The sequence below is a fragment of the Caretta caretta genome, chromosome 2 (assembly GCF_965140235.1).
Source record: "Caretta caretta isolate rCarCar2 chromosome 2, rCarCar1.hap1, whole genome shotgun sequence".
NCBI lineage: Eukaryota > Metazoa > Chordata > Testudines > Cheloniidae > Caretta > Caretta caretta.
In genome coordinates, this window is record NC_134207.1 from 176,985,325 (window position 1) to 176,997,857 (window position 12,533).

Genomic DNA, 12,533 nt, shown 5'->3' on the forward strand with positions numbered 1-12,533 from the left:
AACAAAAATTTCTCTAGATCTCTGAGGAGTTGAGACAAGCTGAGAAAATCCAGACATAAGCTCTTAGAGGTGGAGACTGGTGAAGAAGAAAATGGGTGCCATGGTATTTTTATAATTGGTACTCTGGGTTCCATGATAGGGGGAGACTTGGACATCATAGACAATGGAAAAAATATCCAAGAATGGAGATTCTGGTTCCAGAGTAATCATCAGACCAGCAGGTTTTGTAAATGAAGCCAGAGTTGAGGAATTCTGCACCAAGGAAGATGGTACTGACTAAGTCAGCACCGTGAAGTAGATGCTCCAGCAAGGGGAAAATTTCTGTCACAATATGGCACTCAAGATGTCAAGATGGTACCGATGACATTGGTACCGACATGGAGGCAACTGGATTGCCAAAGACTGATGGTTCTGTACCGAAGCCAAGGGACAGGAGTCAGTGGATACCAGAGATTCACAGTGCAGGTCAGGCTTAGAAAGAGCAGGCTGGGAAAAGACAGAAGAGTTGCTCTTAGATCTCTTCTTGGCTGGGCCCAGGGATTGGTTACTGGTACTGAAGATCTCTACTCCTTCTTACTTCAGGCAGCAGGAGTCACTGACTGACCCAAAGAGGACAACTGTGAGGGGCCTGAGTGCTTCACAGAAGCACGAGGTTTCCTAATACCGAAAGAACCCTTTGGTGCTAGGGTAGCCAGGGCACTAACGGAGTCTGTTTTAGGAAGAGCAACAGACTGTTTTTAAGGTGGGACCTCAGAGTCAAATGAACTTCTCATCGATTTCTTCACCAAAAATAACTTGAGATGAGCATCACAGGCTTTGTGTGAGTGCTTGGAGAAAGAGCTAGAACGTGTCAGGGATATGAATTTCCCCTAGATAGAAGAGTCATTTCATTTTCCCATCATTAAAAGTCATAGTTGCCTCACAGACAGGGCAGATTTTAAAACTTGGAGACCAGTCTCTGCCATCAGACCAGACTAGGTACTGAGGGGAGATGTAAAAAAACCTGTCCTTTTGGTTTTTGGGGTGGTTGTTGTTCTTGATTTACACCAAGTGGCCAAATGACACTTAATAATGAAACTACAACCAACTAATACTAAATCTCTAAGCTGCACTATAAAGCAGAGGGGAAAGAGTACTCTTGTAGTGCAGGAGGGGGCCAAGGATATTCAGGGCACAGGCGCAGCTCCCACGTACACGGCGGTCAAAGAGTCCAAGTTTGCGTGCACAGGGCTCACTTGTCTACAGTGGGATCCATGTGGAAAAACACACAAAGAACCTTAATTCTGGCATTTCTTCCCTTGTAAGTGCTTGACATTGCAACCTTGATAATGTCTTTTTAATGTAGTTTGTGTGTATATCTATACAGTGTCTACACAATTAAACATCTGATATGTACATAAAATACTGCAGTCATGCTAATTCTTGTGGTGATTTGTAATGGAATATTGTTTCATAGTCCAGCTATGTGATATTGCCTGCTGGTGAATTATATTTTACGAGTACAATTTGATTGTATGCATTATCGTGTGAGTGCGTATAATACAGCAAGTATTCCTTCTGTGAACATCCTGGGCTGATTTAAGAGTAAAGAACCTCAGTATATTTAGTCTATTACACAGAAGGTTAAGAGGTGACTCAATCATGGTCTCTAAGTACCTATATAGGGGGAAGTTATGTGATACTAAAGGACTCTTTAACTAGCATACAAAGATGTAACAAGATCCAGGGGCTAGAAGTTGACGCTAGATATATTCAAACTGGAAATAAGGTGTAAATTGCTAAGATAAGGGCAATCAACCACTGGAATATTTTATCAAGGGATATGGTGGATTTTCCATCACTTAAAGCCTTTAAATCAAGACTGGATTTTCTTCTAAAAGGTATACTCTAATAGAAATAAAAGGGATGGGCTTGATGCAGGAATTAGTGAAATTCTACACCTTGTGTTACATAGGAGATCAGGCTAGATTATCACATGACCCTCTTCTGGTCTGAAAATCTATGGATCTATAATTATGGACTATTGTGGTGTTTTATTGGACTGAGACCACCAAACTCATTTCACATAAATGCAGACACCAGACAACAGATGGAAACAACTTTTAGTCATTGCTAGCGTAGGCTGTATTTGATGATTTAGGGCTTGCTCCTGTCCAATTGAAGTAAATTGGAGCTTTGGGAACAGGATCAAACCCTTAGATAGAAGGGTTCCAAATACAATATTTCATATCCAATCCCACAAGCCATTCCCTCTCCCTGAAGTGAAAAACAGTATTCTTCTAATATTCCTCCAATAGGGGAAACACCGTCAACTACAAAAAAAGAATATTATATATATCTGTCTACTCCTGGCCACAAATTCAGTCACAGACATTTTTTGCGGTCTCCTTCCCATGACTTTTCATAATCAAGGTGCTGTCTCACTTCTGATGCCTGTCTGTCTGGAAGTATTGCCCTCTCTCCCTCTCTCAAAAGATGAATCATTTGCTCTTTTTGTATCTCATCTTAAAGCCTTCCCTTTCTTTCTAGCTCATCCCTCCTAACTACTCCCTCCCTGCCTCCCCCACATTAAGAGAATCTCTTTTGGGTCCCAAACCACTGAAATATGAAGTTATATTTGCAGGAGGTGACTATATAGACCCCCTGGAACCTAGGATTATATCCAGTGATATAGGTTTGCAATACTAGAAAAATACTGGCTACCTAGTAAATCAATAATGAACATCTGTTTGGAAATGTAAGTTAAAAAAGAATTCCTGAAACCACAAGAAATTTGGCATACCTTTCTATTAAAGATAGATAAGATAAGATAGATAGATAGTTTAAGTGACCCCAAATAGAGACAGCAGAAAATACACTTAGGATACAATAATTAAGTAATTATTATTTGTACAGTAGAATCCACCTATAGGGAAATTACATATCGGATATAGTGATCATCCATTATTTACAAATATTAAATATAGAAGCTGCAATTTTCATTACAGTGAAGCTTCACTGATGTTTTACGAAGAAAGTGTCTTTCTCCTATGAGGATGCCACTGCACTTCATTAGTGTTGATTAAAGGTCATCTTTCTGAAAATACCAGATTTCAACAGGAGTTTGAAACAGGGGAAGGACTATCCGACAGGGGAGAAAGAGATGATTGGTGAGACATGGAAAGTGAGCTGGAAATTATTTTCGTATGACACATGAGACGTTATAATAAAGCTGACTAAAGCTGAGCATGAGTTAGCCAGTCCTCTTGAATAATGATGTCACCTATTTCTGCTTTCTCCAAACTTATGATTAATAAAAGCGGGGGAGGGGAATTATTACAGTAACTTACTCTTAGTGGGCAAGAGTGACATCAGCAGCAGCTGAGCAAACTGACTGAACTTAGTTGTGTGTTGTTTTTTCTTCTTTAGAAATGACTAACAAGCGGGCTAACAGCATCTGACGAAACAAAGGGCCCTTGAAGGATGCTTCTGGTGGAACTTTTGAATAGGAACCACCATTTTAATTCAGCTTAATTTTACAGTCGAATGATGTTTTGCTTGGCCCACAACATACTCTTGCCTTTTTTCTATTCATAAAATTGGTCAAAAATGACCCCACAACCAGTTCTGACACAACATTGCTTGAGCCCCATTTTTGGTCTCATCTGCTGATATTATAATGACGTTTTTCTTCATTGCTAATTCCAGGCTTCACAAGAGGAACTAAATGTATCTTTGGAGCATGGATTATAACAACAACAACCCTAAAAAGTTAAACGTGGTGTGTAGAATGCAGAGCCGCCAGTTAATCTCTGGAAGAATGTTGTGTTTAATTACATTTTCCTTTTCCAAACTGATAGAGACTTATAGAAATCCTGCCTGCTATTTAACCTTTGCAAACTTGACCTCCCTAAATTAGATCTGGCCACCTGGAAATATTTACCAACTGAACTGAAATGCACTCGTGAAAGCACTCCCAGTGTAAATTGAATTCTTACCCCTGTCGAGTAACAGCACGTGCACCGTTCAGCCCTAAACGGAACTCTGAGGTGCCTGGACAGAAGGTCAGATACTTTGGACTCTTTCTATTGGGTTAAGTCTTGCACATGAGGCAGGCAACATTTGTACTGATAAAAGGGGCACTACCTCCAACTCCTCCCCTCTCCCATTCCCCTGTGAGGCAGTGATAGGATAACTAACTGGAGGCTGTGGAGATATGATAATATTAAAAGGTTCCCCAAGCCTGGCATTATTAAACAGTTATTCTTTCTGACTACAACAAACCAACATGGAGTTTACATTCTAATCATTTATATTTCCAAACACTGTGAGGCTTCTCATTGTCACTAAGACATCAGATGTATCTTGTGGGGAAAATACATAGGGGCTACTAATATGAACTAGTAAATAATCCCAATGGTAACATTTGGAAACTTCTCCACGAGTTGAGTGAGGAATACTACTTATAATTACTTGTAAATACTTAATCATATATCAGCTGACTGTGTCCTAAAAATGTTCTTGACTGGGGATTGGTCCTGCTTTGAGCAGGGGGTTGGACTAGATGACCTCCTGAGGTCTCTTCCAACCCTAATCTTCTATGATTCTATGACCTTGCTGGCATTTCACCATTCGTGACTAGGTGGCAACACAGTCTTCTGAGAATGGGGCTAGGGACTATTGCTGTGTTCTTATCTCCATTCTGCCAGAGATTTGCTTTGTGGTCTTGGACAAGTTACTTGACCTCTGTGTGCCTAAACTTCCCCCACAGATAAACGGGAATAATAATAATTACATACTTCACACAGGATCTGTGAAGATGAATTAGTTAATTTTTGTGCAGCACTTTAAATATGCAAGGCACTATATAAATGCCAAGTATTATTACCTGACATTAGTTATTTTATCTTTTATGCTTAACTTATCGGTGTTGCTGAATCCAATAAGGTAATATAAGCTCTTTGCTATTCTTAGTGTATTCTCACCTAATCTTGGACCTCAAATGTCCTTGTGAACAATGTACTTTTCTTATAAGAGCCACATTTAGAGCAGACCTCTAAAAATGCCGCACAATATTTGTAAATGCATCCATTTGAGCCCACCAAACTCTGTATTTGCAAGTGTAAATAGCGTGTTACATGGCAGATGAGGTAACTGCACATGTAAGTGCCCATTTAGTCATGCAATAATTTTGTCTGCAAAAACTGGAATGGGAATCAGGTAATTGCACATACAAATGAGAAGACAGATGAGTAACAACCTATTTATCTGTTCAAATGCAGGGGTTTTTGATGCACAAGCAGATGTGTCCAAAAGTAGTTCAGATTCATATTTAGAGATCTGCTGATAACTTATCCCTAGATATCAACTCAGTAAAGAACTGCTTGTCTGGAAGAAAGCAATGCATTTGGTCCCACTTTGGGGTGTTAACAAGATGGACTTTTTGCTGCCAACAAGATTTCTAGCATGCGATGTGTGCCGCCATTTTTTTGGCATCAATCTCATAGGTATGTCCTCCAATAAAAAATACTTCTGAGGAAAATATCTCCTGATTTGGTCCAGCCAGGGATCTGTTAGGGAGCCAGTCACAGTTCCCTGATTCTTGGCCCCTGTGTAGGTTCATACAATATCAGGGTTGGAAGGGACCTCAGGAGGTCATCTAGGTTAGAACAGCCCAGGAGCTGCATTGACTTGTGCCAGCTGGCTTTGGCTCTACACCAGCTGGGAGCCAGCAGAGGATTTTGTCGGTAGTTTCTGCTCCCTTTGCATCCCCTGTATAGCACAAAGGTAGCGAATCAGGGCAGAGAATCTGTCCTATTATATTACTCATCCACCTATGAAGCACTGTCATCTCTAGAGGAGTATAGGCGGCTCTTCTGCACCAGTAATACCACAGAAGATAGATGGTATTATTAGGTCAGAAATGTTGATTGGCCTAAGCACTCCGTCTGAAATCAAAAATTATCCCGTGACTTTCTCACAGTTTCCAAATTCAATGGTCATTTGGAAATTCTGACCTTGAGGCCCATTTCTGTTTCCAGAATGAGATACTCACTGTGCTTCCCAGAACTGGATGGTGATTCAGCTCTCAAAGACTATGGAAAGAAAAAAAGCAGTCTAAAACAGAAGAAAAGCATTTGCCTAATTTTTCAACTTAACTATATATACTTTTTGTACTTGTACTTTTCTTTAAAACTTTACTGGCGGAAGAAAATTTTCCAGTTGTCTGTGATCAAAGCGAACGAATCATAATACTAAACACTTATAAAGTGCTTTTCATCTTCAAAGCCTTGCCCAAGAATGACTGGATGGGTCAGGGGATTAGCCATAAACTATCTGGATATGGCACTGTCCACAGCTATAGTACCAGTTCAAATCCAACCCACATCAGTGGTCACTGAATATCATTTCCAGGATGGCTATTTGGTGGCTTATGTCAAATGAATCAATAGTCTCAGCTCTGCTCCAAGTGAGCAGGTGTCCAAATCATGAAACCAAAACTGGAAGCTTTTTTTTTTTGAGTCCCAAGAACTGAACAGGTAGAGAGAATGAACTAACCTCTTAATCACACAAGAAAAAGGGTGAGCAAGCTCGTATTGCTTCTGCCTGTGCTATACCTCTCCTGTGAATAAGCAGAGAATAACAGTATTCAAAGCCGCCAATTTGGCACTGAGCAGAGGAGCTAAATTCAGTTTAAGAAAAAACAAAAAGTTAGAACTAACCAAGAAAAATCTGCTTCAGAAGAAACATCTCAGTACAGTACTTCGTTGATTTTGGTCACATGCAAGAGATACTGTACTTCTAGATTCTTGGTTACTGTTCCTGCATGGGCAATTTCAAAGGAGCCATTAAAAGACGTGTGCATGGAAACACTGATGAGCCCAGCTTGCACACAAAAACTTTATTCTGAGCTACTTTATGTCACCCCTTTTAGCGGGCCACCCTCAGGAGTCATCATGAGGGCATGATACCAAGAAGCAGACAATGAATAAAGAAAATAGCTGTTTCTAAGTTCATAGCTGGAGTGCAAAAGATATTGAAGAGGAACCAATATACTAAGCAATTGGCTATGGTTTCCAGACCTGTTTCCCTAACCATTAAAAAGAACTTTAAAGGCCTGATTTTGAAAGGGACTCGACTAGGCCTCCAGTTTGGCAGGTGTAATTTTGCAAGCACTTTCCACTACCGGGACTCCGTGAAGGACGCCTGCTAGCATCACCCTGGACTGAATTCAGTTGAAGGTCTGTGAAAGTGGCAGCGCTTATGAGCTCCATTCCTGTCCGTCTTACTTGTCAACAGATTTAGTCATGTTCAAATCGTAGGCAACATTCACCCCAGCCATCAGTGAAGTTAAACCAGGGATTAATTTAGACCACGTTTAAAATCAGATGAAAACTGGGACCTAGTTTTTTTTAAAAATATCAGATAGTTAATAATAAGCAGTAATGCTTTAGAAATAAAAGAAAGATTCAGGTCAGATCCTCATCTGATGTAAATTGGCATATGAAGTCAATGGAGCTACCCTCATATTTACATCAGCCATGGATCTGGCCCTTCATTTGTGAGCAGACAAACACTCATCAGACTTTCTAAAATCACGAAGCATTACTATCCTGGAAGGGGCACCAGTTACAGGTGAAACACAAAGCCCTTTACCTAACACCTGAGTTCTGGGTGCTCTTTTTATCCTGTAATGGGCTGGTATCATCGCTACAGGTGAAATCTGGGTCCAGTTGAAGTCTGGTCCCACACGGGTCATTGACTTCAGTAGGACTGAGATTTGGCTCTAAAAGCTAAAACAGAACACATGGTGGAATTGACACTGCTATAGATGCTATGATGCCATTAATTGCAATAAGAGGACCTCAGAACATGGATCCCTGGATCTATCAGGCAAGAAAGGAAGGAACTGATTACCAAATATTTTGTTTTAAAATTTGCCCTTGGGCCAAATTTATCCCTGATGGTACTCCATTGATTTCTTTGGAATCACACAAGGAATGATTCTGGCCCCTCAGACCAATGCGTGTTTCCTGGCATAGGTCTTGAGTCTTAAATGATATGTTAATTAATAACCTTTAAAACACCTTTAAATGTTAAATGCTGCTCAGTCTCTAGCCATAAACTTTTCACGTAACTTGCAACCAAATAGGATCTACAGGCTCAGGCTCTCTCCAGGAAACTGGCAATGTTTGCCAATCTCTATGTTTAATTTAAGCCATTTGATGTGACCCTTAATCATGGTCTCTCAAAATATCTTTGAAGCAAATATCACTCTCGACATTCTCCAAATAACAGAACTGTTTCTCAGCGAAAATAACTAGCCTAGCACTGTACTGGAGATCTGCTTGCTATAAGAACTAGATGGCATGCTAGCTAATGCGAACACCTTGATTACCCTCCACAGTCGTCATTAAACTATGCACTTCATAAATCACAAATAATTTCCTTTTGTAAATAGATCTTTTTCCACCCCTTGGGATGTTTTAAACAGACACTGACTGTACACCACGTTTGTGTCATTTCATTTCAATCTGATAATATCTTCTGTGTCACCTGCTTTATGCATTTGTATCTTCTGGCTTTTAGTTTAGAGAGGAAAACAGCAATGTACATGCTCCATGAACGTGAACATAAAAATATTCCTTTTAAAGGCATAGCTCTTTGTTCAATGAGTTGTAAGAAAACAGATCAATTAATAGCATGAGTGGAAGAAGTAAGATATAGTTCAAGAAACAAAATGAACATACTTGCTTTTCTTCTTCTTGTGACTTCATACAAGGACAGACCCTGATCAAATAGCACATAGTTTACTTGGTCCCTGAGATGTATGTCAATAACCATTATGAAACAAAGGGGAGAACATGAAAGCTATTCTTTACTTCACGCTCCAAACTTAAGCCTTTATCCTCAGATGAACTTTATTTTTTGACCAGCTCACTAATTAGGATTGAAAACACCGGCCCCTCTAAAGCAGCACATAAGCCTTAGAATTAGCAGCAGCAAAACTGGCCCTAATTGGTCATTTTACATAAAAGCGGAAACATAAAATGTCTAAATATAAGTTTCTGGCACATTTTTTTTTCACAGTTACAGTACAATAAGGTACAACAGAGTGACATTCCAGCTGATTTGCACAGCAATCTTTGCCAATGTGTTTTCTAAGCAAGAATGGAGACATGCAAATACTCTTGTGTGCAATTCAGGGTTCTAAAATAGCTACTAAATCATGCAACCTCCACTAGGTGAATAACGAAATGGCAGTGGGCCATTTTGCTAGTGGCTGGTAGGATGAAAATAGACAATTGGGAAAGAAGGTGGGTTACTGGTATATGAACATTTCTCTCTCTCTCTCTCTCTCTTTTTGATTCACCAGGGAAATGGAGCATGCTTGTAAGTCAACTTGTAGGTCCAGCCTCATGCAGATTTTATGTAGTTTCAACTGCTGACATCAGAGCCCTAGTCAGAAATCCCAACTGCACTAAATGAACAATCATTTTCTGGATTCTTGATTTGACAAAACAAAAGGAAAAGAAAAGAAAAAAAATCAAGAGCCTCTCTGAGGTGCAGTTGTCCTTTCTGGCGGGAAGGGGTAAAAATAGAGGCAACTCATTAATATGACTTGATGCTGCTTAATGGTAGCCAGTGTGAAGGGTCGGATCAGCGGGTTTTTCCGGCAGTGCTCCCGGAACACTGCCAGCAGGTGTTGCTGTAGGTACAGTAAAAGACAACAATGAAATGAACAGAGCTGGATGGGGTGGAGAAAAAAAACAGAGAAAGGAATGAGCGTGGAAAAAAAATAGGGATCAAATGGAGCGTTCATAAGGCTTTTGGTAAAGCTGTGTACCAATTCCCTAAGGAAACGAAGAATGTGCACTGAAACAAATAATGTGGTCCTTAATCTCCCTCTAGAATTCTTTGTCATATATCATGTGTATGTTAGTGTGATTCACTTGGTAGCAGTCTTGCTCATTGTATACCTCAGGAATGCAGCGTCTTACCTTGTGTGGCTGTTCACTATAGTGCAGTAGTCGGGGGAGAAGTCACTCCACTGGTTCAGGTATTGTACTTGGATGAGAAGTTTAACAAGGAGGAGGAAGTTAATGATCTCACAATATGTTGGTCCTGAGTACAAGATAAACCTACTATGCTCCTGGTCAACTTTTTCTCTATCCATAAAGTCAATGCTCTGTGAGCTCTTACTGAATGCATGATAGCTGCCAAGTTTACTGGCATTCACTGCATTAATGATATCAGACTTGTTATTACAAAGAACTTTTAGTGTGGATACCTTAGGGTGTGAGAGGTGCTAGTTAAAACCAAATCAGTTCTGTTCTAAGAAAACAAAATTCCATGCTGGAAAAGTTCCTTTCCCTGGCTTTATTTTAGTGTTTCAGGGTTCAAGATCTTGTCCTGAGAGTAAGTATGTGTGTGCTCGTCTGTAATGAAATTATGTGCTCCTTCAAGTATCTCCCTCAGTATCTCTAAAGAGGAAAATGCTCTCCCTAACAACTATGATTCTGAATGCCTCAGATTGCAGGGAACCTACTGAAACCTGTTTCAAGAGACAAGATCCTACAATCAGCAGCTTGTGGCAGTCTGAAAGGCTTATTATAAGCATATTCCTTCAAACAACACAACCTATCTGGTCATATGGTTCCCATTAAGTCCTAATTTTGCTCATTTTACCAAACTTATCATGTGAACATGGCTCATTCTTCAACCATTCTCCCTTCAGACTGGAGTCTATGCTGCACGAGCATTCCCTTGTACCAATGCGAGTTTAATATTTCTACTCGTTTTCCTGATCAACTTAGTCATATTCCAAAAAATGTTCATACCCATGTTACAAACAAGAATATATAAATACAATTGGAAAATATATTCTGAAGGATGGGGAGTCAATGGGTGTTTTGATGAGTCAGAACTCCAGAATCAGGCCCCAGGATCATAATCTGAATGACAAAAGAACCAGCAACAATGTGTGAGTACAAAAAAAGAAAGATTTTGGGCCCACTTATGACCCCTGCACTGATTTTACTTTGGTATTACTCAATCGATTTCAATGCAGTTACTTTTGATTTTCACTAATGTGAGATCAAATTCTGGACAATTTTTTTTACATGTGCCAAGTCAAACATTATTTCCAAGACAGACAGTATGTGTTGTTAATTATAAAAATTTTAGATGTCCTATTTTTAAAATGTGTGATGCGATCTGCATGCAGAGAAACAAGAAGAATCGGACACGAGCAACATGATCAAAACCAACAAAGTTATAAACAGCTTTAGAAGCATCCCTAAGTTAATAAAGAAGCAAAACTTAGCTAGTAAAGAATTATACCCACCACAAACTGATTCTGAATAAAATCATTCATTTTCCTGACTTTTCTTAAAACCAGAACTTGCAAGTAGAATCTTCAATGTGTTCTTACTACCAAAGCAGGCTAAGACAATTATCTAATTAGTAATTAAATGGCTGACAGATCCTGTGATTGAACTAACAAAAGCTTATCTGTATATATTTATCTAATAAAAAGTTGAAATTTGCCTCTTTGACTCAGCATGTTTATTTTCTGTCTGATTTTTTTTAAGCTGTACACTTTAACCTGAAGGGTTTAATACTGATACTTGAATCCATGACACTCGTACTAGACAAAGTTTTCATCAGCTAATTACCAAGAAGTATGTCTCACACAGGAAAACAGTCAGTCAATCGATGATGTCAGTTGGATAAACCAATCCAAAACAATATTCCAACCCACCTAATTTTGATTGAATAGTCCACAGTATTCCAACCCATTTAAATATGTGTGAGTGAGTATACACATGAGAACTACAGTATACAGCTTCACATTGTTCCACAAAGAAGAATTTGAGCAGTTCTTAATGCATAATACACAGTCTCCTAGAAAGAGTGAAGACGGAGAGGTAAAAACTTTAAAGTCTGAGTTTTTTTCTTTTCTTTTTTAAATTAAGACATTTTATCTGCATGTTGTCATGGATATATTTAGTGAATGTATGCACAAAAAATTACAGCTTATTTAAATTTAGATACCAATATGAATGGTATTCTCTGTAGTTATCAGATTAATATGAACTTTAAAACTTAAACATATTTAAGTGTGCACAGTACAGAATATATGTATATATGTACACCCAGTCTATATATCTGATTCAAAACTTTGTTAATGTAGAGTTCTGCTTAAACTTTAAATCAATAAACACCAAGATATGTTAGTACTATATAATATATATATATAATAGCACATATATATAATATGTGTGGCTAAACAACCACACTGGATGAGAAATTATTTGTATATACCTGTGCCTCTATAGCAATATACACCCATACTGTACTTACATGTCTGATATTACTGTGATGGGTGCTACATAAGAATTTATCTGGCTATGTTAATACCTCTTATCTATATACATACCTATCTACTTTACCTGTCAGTACCTGAAACTCTAAACAAATATTGTCATCTCAAATTATATTTTCAGTCAATTAAACTTTTAGTCCTATTTCAGACTCACTTTCAAACTTAC